The following is a 9225-nucleotide window of genomic DNA, read 5'->3' as shown; positions in this document are numbered from 1 at the left end:
GTATGGCATGACATAAGGGCCTAAGTTTTCTTTTTTGCATGTGGATATCCAGTTATCGTACTGCTCTTTGCAGAAAAGTTTTTTCCTCATTGAACTGTCATGGCACCTTTTCTGAAAATTAGTTGGCCATAAATATTTGGGTTCATTTCTGATCTCGAAATTTTGTTCCATTAATCTACATTCTGCCTTTATACCAATACCACACTCTTGACTATTATAGCTTTATAATAAGTTTTGAAATTAAATTAGTGTAAATCCTTCAACTTTATTCTTTTTCAGAATTGCTTTGGCTACCCTAGATCCTTTGCATTTCTGTATTAATTTTAGGACCTGCTTAACATCTACAAAGAAGCCTGCTAGTCTTTTCATAGGAATTACATTTAAACTGTTGGGTCGTAGTTGTCTATTCTTGGTTCGTGGTGTGTTCTTGGCCGAAGAATGACCAGACACACCAAAAGCAAGGCAAGCATGAGATGAAGTTTATTGACGAGGGACAAGACAGGTTTATAGAGCAAGAGCAAGACATAGGTTCACAGAGAAAGAGCAAGATACATTCACCAGAGACGACAAACGGACCCCCTGTCATAACAAAAGGGGCCCTGACTAGCTATTTTGAGCCTCACCTGGTTAATTATGGAAACTCTGCCCAAGGACCACAGGATGGGTCTAATGGAATCAACAGGTGTGAACAACTCACAGAAGCATGTTTGAATGAGGATGGAGGAGCTTCTGTGGAAAATTAGTCTTTGGGGAAAAAAAAATACCTGTGCAGGGGCTTTGGTCCTTCTTTAATAAGAAAGAACTGGTCACATGGGTGACAGTAGTGATCTGAATTTTATTTGCTGGCTGTCAGTTGAATCTACCTTGGGCAAGCCCCTGGAAAAGTGTCTGAATCTGGGCAGAAATAGAATGATCAGTAAAATTAAGAGTATTTAACTTAAAACTTTATTAAATTGAGGTGGTATTAATAGTTCAACCAGCATAAGCATGGAGCTCTTTTGAAAGAATATCATATGCATGCCCTAATATGCTATATTAATATTAAGCTAAGATTATAAGCAGCTTGAAGATGGGGCTGCTGCACTTCTTTGCACGACTGTGAGCAAACGCATGCACAACTACGTGCTTAACAGGTTGTCTTGGTCTGTTTGGGCTGCTATAACAAAATCCCACAAACTGTGAAGCCTGTAATCAACAGAAATTTATTTCTCACAGTTCTGGAGGCTGGGAAATCCAAGATCAAGGCACCGGCAGGTTGGATCTGGTGAGGGCTCATTTTCTGGTTCTTAGCACTTTCTCTTTGTGTCCTCACATGGTGGAAGGAGCAAGGGGTCTCTCTTGGGCCTCTTTCATAACAGCATTAATTTCATTCACGAGGGCAGAGCCCTCAAAGGCCCTACCTCCTAGTGTCATCACCTGGGGAGTTAGGATTTCGATGTATGGATTTTGGAGGGGGCAGAAACATTCGGACCATAGCACAAATCCTTCTGGATGAACGTGGTAAGGTACAATATAAGGAGAGGCCGCAGTGCTTCTCTGCTCAGTAAGTGCCCTGGCCAGTTAGTTTGAGGAAGAAATGAAGCTGTCTTTTCTGGCTATAAATACTGCTCTCTCATCTCAGGAATATGAAGTTAATTTCCAGTCTCATGTGGTCAACCGATGCCTCTAGTACAGGCATACTACATATAAGGCATGCGTGCCCTCCTCTCCAAACATGCAACCATGGAAAACATAATTGATCAATCACAAAACCGTTCCCACAGCCAGAATGTGACCTGAGACTTCTCCTCAACACAGTGCTCCAGGAAGTGACTGGAAACTAACTTGCAACTTCTGTTCTAATATATTTTGAAACAAAAATATACCATCTGGGGATATAAGGTTCTTTGTCAGAGAGGAAATTTAAGTCCCAGGTCATGCTCTATTTAAGCAGATGACCTTTGTAAGTCAGTAGCTATCTACAAATGGGGGATCCTTGCAGGAGAAAGATTCTTTCCTGAGGCCAAGGCCCAATCTAAAATATAACCAACAGTTGAATAATCTTAGCCTTAATGTTCAGATTATATTTCTGGAGTGCTCAAGACATTGAAAGCTTCCTTTAGCCTCCAGTTGCTAAAGAGGTATGCTTTGCAATAACATAAGTTAGCTTACCTTTGATTTTCAGAAACAGATTCAATGAAAGGGACTTAGTATAATGTTTTTTAATTTCATGTTTTTAAAGATACAGATAAGGAACTTCTCTGCTGCAGCCTTCTTAGTTTCTTCTTGGAGGAGGCTCTTTTTAGAGGAGGTTCTATCCTTGGGTCCAACATCTATGTATTTTGTCTCAGAATGCAACCAGATGGAGGGAAGTGGGTCTCTGCTCATTGAGGAGCATACAAATGACTCTCTCTGAATGGTTGACTTTAAGGTAGTAAGAGTATTTTAATAATTTGTTTAGTGTGGAACAGAGTTTCTATTGGTTCATTCAAAGAGGCTCAACCAATTGCTGGTCAGGACAGACATTGGACTCATCTATCTGTTAGTTATTGTGAAGAAAAGCATAAAACTTTTGCTACTAGTACCTGACTCATTCTTGGGAAAAAAAGAGAGAAGGCAGCTAGGAACAAATAGCAGGTGAGGTGTTTTAATACTTAAGTCATACTTTAATACTGTAAGTCATTTCCCAGCCAGGCAAGACAATGCATGAAGTGCATGGAATCCAGGCCTTAGGATGTGCGGCACATTGCTCAAAGAGGTAAGGGAGGAAGTTTCCAGAATGGATGCATATGTTTTAAAAATATTAAGTTATCACATTTTTGATACTCAAGGATGCTGGTTTCCTTGGCAACTAGAGCCTAGCTCACTTAGCTGTGCTATCTATAACAAAGATAGATGGATAGACAGATGTCAGGTTACTTTTGGACTGATATTCCAAGGTTTTATCAGTTATCTCAAAATTCTACCTATCTATGCGCTTTCTTTATAATATTTTCCATTTCACAATGTGGATGATCTCTCTGTAGCAGGCGATGTATGTAGCCGTATAGGAGAGAGAATGAGCAACAGAGAAAGTACAGTCAGCCCTCCAAATCTGTGGGTTCCTCATTTGTGGATTGACCAATGGCAGATCGAAAATATTTGGGGAAAGAAAGGATGATTGTGTCTGTACTGAACATGTATAGACTTTTCTTCCTTGTCATTATTCCCCAAATGATAAAAAATAACAACTATTTATATAGCATTTGCTTTGTATTAGGTATTATAAGTAATCTAGAGATGACTTAAGATACACAGGAGTATGTGTATAGGTTATATGCAAATACTACTATGCCATTTTACATAAGAGACTTGAGCAGCCATGGATTTTGGTGCAGGGTAAGGGCTTCCTGGGACCAATCCCTCCTGGATACCCAGGGATAACTCTATTTAAGAGCATGAGATTAAAGTCAGATACCCCCTGGTGCTTACTAGTGGAGTGATACCATGCTAATTACAACACCATGCTAAATAAGCTTCAGTTTCCTCTTCAATATAATGCAGCTTATAATAGCATTAATTACTTTTTAATATTGTTGTGAGGGTGAAATACACTTATATATGTGTTTCAGATAGGGTTGCCTGATAAAGTACAGAGTGCCCAGTTAAATTTAAATTTTGGATAAACAACAAATTACTTTTTTTCATATAAGTATATCCCATGCAATATTTGGGATCTATTTACGTGAAACATATTATCTGTTGGTTATTTGTATTTTTGTTTGCTAAATCTGACAACCCTAGTCTTAGAGGATAAATAGGCCAAGGAGCTTCAACTCCCAGTGTTGTTGGCACTGCATGACCCTGGGGGACATCAGCTGCAGGAGTGCTCCGCCCAGGGGTAGCAACGCTGAGTTGTCTCCACGAGGCTTTGAAGACTCTGATCCAACGTAGAGTAAAAGAGTGGGAAGATGGCAGGATCTGTCTAATAGTAAAAGTGCTATGTTTATGACACAGTGATGAGACATTCATTGGGGACTCCCAAGATTGGGAGACTGGAGTACAGATTCCACAATCAACTCAGGAGCCAACATAAGAGAAAATAGTGTTTGTAAATTAAAAAACAAAACAAAAAACCCCAAAACTTCAGTTGATGATGCAGCCTGAGGAAACATAAGTATATAGGAAACATAGGTTTCCTGAGTGTTGCTTCATAAATGAACTCTAACTCCGTAAGAAACACGCTAAAATCAAAGTATGGGTGAATACTTACAACAGAAATCCAAAGCAACCCTGAGCTTCCAATGTGATTTAAAATGGTTAATCCATTGTTTCTCCCTGATGAAGAGGCAAGATTTAATAATTAGGCTGTAAGATGCTATTTTCCCTGGTGCTGTCCTTGTGGAAGGCGGTCAGCGACATGACTCCCTCCTAGGCAATGTTTGAATTTAATTATGCTCAGGGACTACACAGAATGCATAAATTCATTAACCTTGCTTAATTCAAGATACTAAATTGATGCACTTATTCAAACAGCGTGGTTTCATATACTCAGCCTAGGACGTTTACTTGCAAAAGAAAAATGTCATCTTTAGTAAGTAACTATAGCCAAAAAGGCTACAACTAGGTAACAAGGTTTTAGAACAGAAGCAGTAAAGATGACATCACCAATCTGCCCTAGGAGAACCGAAGGGCCTGGTGGACGTGCTTTGAGTGAGGTGACCATTGTAGCGCATAGTCTGTATGCCCCATACCGCCAGCCCAACCCTCGGTATGACCCACACAGCTTAGAATTTTGAAACCATTTTGACCCATAAGGGATGGGCAAACAGCCTGATGTGAATGGCTTGAACTGCCCACTAAAGAGACACAGGCTGGCTGAATGGATAAATATACACAAGCCAAGTATCTGCTGCCTTCAGGAAACACATCTTACCCACAAGGATACATTCAGACACAAGGTGAAGGGATGGAAAGTAATATTTCAAGAAATGGAAGCCAAAAGAAAGCTGTCATGGCCGTTATGATTTCAGATAACTTAGTCTTTGGATCACCAAAAGTAATGAAAAACACAGATAATCACTATATAATGGTGAAGGGTACAATTCAACAAGAAGACATAACAATTCTAAATATTTATGCACCTAACTCAGGTGCAACAGGATTCATAAAGCAAATCCTACTTGATCTAAACAAAATGATAAACAGCAGCACCATAATAGCCAGGGACTTCAACACCCTTCTGACAGAGCAGGACAGATCCTCCAAACAGAAAAGAACAAGGAAACAATGGACTTAAATAGAGCTCTAGATCAAATGGGCTTGACTGACATTTACAGAACATTCTACCCCAAAACCACTGCTCATGGGACATTCTCTAAAACTGACCATATCCTAGGCCACAAAGTATGTCTCAAAAAATTTAAAAAAATAGAAATTTTATCATGCATCTTCTCAGAGCACACTGGAATAAAATTAAAAGTCAACTCCAACAGAAACTCTCAACTCTACACAAAGTCATGGAAAGTAAGCAACTTTCTGCTGAACGATTATTGGGTTAAAGAGGAAATTAAGATGGAAATCGAAAGTTTTTTTGAACTAAATGATAAAGCAGACGCAAGTTTTCAAAATCTGTGGGACACAGCTAAAGCAGTCCTGAGAGGAAAATTTATATCCATAAATGCCTGCATCCAAAAGAAAGAAAGATCACAAATCAACAATCTAATAAATCATCTCAAAGAACTGGAAAAGGATCAGCAAACCAACCCCAAACTCAGCAGAAGAAAAGAAGTAATAACGATCAGAGCAGAACGAAATGAATTCGATAACAAAAAAACTATACAGAAGATTAATAAAATAAAAAGTTGGTTCTTTGAAAAAATAAACAAAATGGACATGCCTCTTGCTAGATTAATGAGAAGCAGAAAAGAAAGGACCCTAATAAGCTCCATCAGGAATGAAAAAGGAGAAATCACAACTGATACCACGGAAATACAAAAAATCATCTGTCAATACTATAAAAACCTCTGTGCACAAGAACTTGAAAACGTGAAGGAAATGGACAAATTCTTAGAAACACACAGCCTCCCTAGGCTCAATCAGGAAGAAATAGAATTCCTGAACAGACCAATATCAAGTATTGAAATTGAAGCACCAATAAAAAACCTTCCTAAAAAGAAAAGTCCCAGATGAGAGGGTTTCACATCTGAATTTTATGAGACCGACAAGGAAGAACAGGTGCCTATGCTGCAGAAATTATTCCACAACATTGAGAAGGAAGGAATCCTCCCCTACATGTTTTATGAAGCCAACATCACCCTGATACCCAAACCAGGAAGGACACAACAAAAAAAGAAAACTGAAGACCAGTATCTCTTATGAATATAGATACAAAAATTCTCAACAAAATCCTAGCAAACTGAATTCAGGTGCTTATCAAAAAAATAATCCATCACCATCAAGTGGGCTTCATCCCAGAGATGCAGGGATGACTCAACATACATAAATCTATAAATGTAATTCATCACATAAATAGAAGCAAAAATAAAGACCATATGATCCTCTCAATAGACGTAGAAAAAGCATTTGACAAAATTCAGCATCCTTTTATGATAAGAATGCTTAACGAAATAGTCCTAGATGTGACTTACATCAAAATGATAAAATCCATATATGACAAATCCATAGCCACCATGGTACTGAACAGGGAAACCCTGAAAACATACCCGCTTACAACTGGAACCAGACAAGGTTGCCCTCACCATTTCTATTCAACATAGTGCTGGAAGTCCTAGCCAGAGCAATCAGACAAGAGAAGCAAATAAAGGGCATCCAAGTGGGGGCACAAGAGGTCAAACTATTGCTCTTTGCTGACGATATGATCTTATATCTAGAAAACCCCAAAGATTCTGCCATGAGAATACTGGACTTGTTAAACAAATTCAGGAAAGTCAGGTTACAAAATCAATGTACAGAAATCAGTAGCATTCCTATATATCAACAACAGTCAAACTGAGAACCAAGTCAAAGACTCAATACCCTTCACAATAGCAAAAAAGAAAATAAAATGCCTAGGAATATATTTATCCAAGGAATTGAAATAATCCTACAGGGAGAACTACAAAACACTGAGGAAGGAATAGCAGAGGACGTAAACAGGTAGAAAACCATACAATGCTCATGGGTTGGCAATCAGCATTGTTAAAATGTCCATATTACCGAAAGTGATCTACAGATTCCATGCAATCCCTATTAAAATACCAACGTAATTTTTTGCAGATCTAGAAAAAATAATTATACGCTTTGTATGGAACCAGTGAAGACCCTATATAGCAAAAGCAATCTTAAGCAAAAAGAACAAATTGGGAGGCACCAATTTACCAGACTTCAAGCTATACTACAAGGCTATAGTAACTAAAACATGATGGTACTGGCACAAGAACAGAGACATAGACCAATGGAACAGAACTGAGAACGCAGATATAAAATCATCCTCATATGGCCATCTAATCTTTGATATAGCAGACAAAAACATACACTGGGGAAAAGAATCCCTATTCAATAAATCGTGCTGGGAATATTGGATAGTCATACGTAGAAGACTAAAACAGGATCTGCACTTTTCACCTCTCACAAAGATCAACTCACAGTGGATAACAGACTTAAACCTAAGGCATGAAACTATAAGAATTCTAGAAGAAAATGTTGGGAAAACTGTTATAGACATCGGCCTAGGGAAAGAATTTATGAAGACGACCCCAGAGGCAATGACAGTAACAACAAAATTAAATAAATAAGACTTTATCAAATTAAAAAGCTTCTTCACAGCCAAGAAAACTATCACAAGAGCAAACAGACAACCTACAGAATGGGAGAAAATACCCGCATACTACACATCCAATAAAGGGGTTTCTTAAGAAAATTGGTTCAGTTTATATTTTTCTGGTTAGTTTAATTTTGAATCTGCATTTGTCCTAATGCTGGGGTTTCTCCAGGAGTTTACAATAGCACTGAGAAGTCTCCAACAGGCAAAATAAAGTGTTCATGGTTGAATAAATGCTGAGCAGAGCAGGTGGCACCTGTCAAGATACACAACATCTCTACCCTAGATTGTTCCTTCTCTAACTTCTCCCTGTACTTTCTTTCCTGCTCTTTCTTCTTCAAAGTTGACCCTTTTCCTCTGCAGCTCTTAATGTTCTACTACAGCAAACTGGGCAAACTAGCCACTGAGGCTCTACAGAGAGCCAGTTCTTTATCTGGTAAAATCTTTGGGGTGACAGAAGGAGACAGTATTTTTCTCCACTTCAGAATTATCCTCCCTATAGCACTCAAGACATTCACTACCAAATAGTTAGAATTTCCCTGCTAAATAAAATGGGCCGTAGAACCAGAATAACATCCTTACCATGAGGAAATCACACCAGCCTTCTCCCTTTAACTCTGAATCTTCATTTCCAGGTCAAATCACAACGAAAACAATGACAACACGCAATAATAATAATGTCAGGTTCTGTGCCAGGCATGTCACACACATTCTCTCCGAGCCTTCAGATAGTCCCACAGACATTGGCAAAGGGGGACGAGAGGCTCACAGGGCACACAGCTAGGATTTAGCAGTACTGGATTCATACTCAGAAATGTCTGGGTCCAAAGCTGGTGTTTTTCTTTTAAACCATCCTGTTGCCTAAAATTATGGAAACTGTTTTCTTAGCAAAACTTTGCATATGAATTTTCAAAATGGAGTTTATTTGTTTTTTCCTCCCCAAATAAAGAACTGTGGGGTTGGTTCACACCTCAGTCAAGTATCTTGTCAATAACATGTGCGAATTAAGTCTTTTTGCTTTTGAGTTAATAATATAAAAAATTACTTTCTATAACACACAATTTTTTTCCCTTTAGCCTCGCCCCTTTCTTGATAGAACACCCAGACAATTCTGCCCTTTGAATCTCTTTCTAATAATGGCGGCTGATACTGCAGTTTCCACCCTACAGAGAAAACAAAGGCAGGTTTCTGTCGTTGATTTGTCTCAAGGCAATAGTGGCAAGACATTTTGGTAGAATCGAGGTGTAGACCTTGAGCTTGTACATCGATTGTCATGTCCTCAGATTTCCACTCCTCTCAGAAGGTCTCTAAAGGTGGGTTGCAGAATACCATGGGCATGAATATTTGCACTATCAAAAGGAATGCACTCCAACAATTTGCTCATTACTGAAAAAATAAATAATATGATAAATCACCTCTAAGTCTCAGGTTCTTTATTTACAAAA

The sequence above is a fragment of the Propithecus coquereli genome, unplaced genomic scaffold (assembly GCF_000956105.1).
Source record: "Propithecus coquereli isolate 6110/MARCELLA unplaced genomic scaffold, Pcoq_1.0 Scaffold581, whole genome shotgun sequence".
Taxonomy (NCBI): domain Eukaryota; kingdom Metazoa; phylum Chordata; class Mammalia; order Primates; family Indriidae; genus Propithecus; species Propithecus coquereli.
This window is presented reverse-complemented; position numbering follows the sequence as displayed.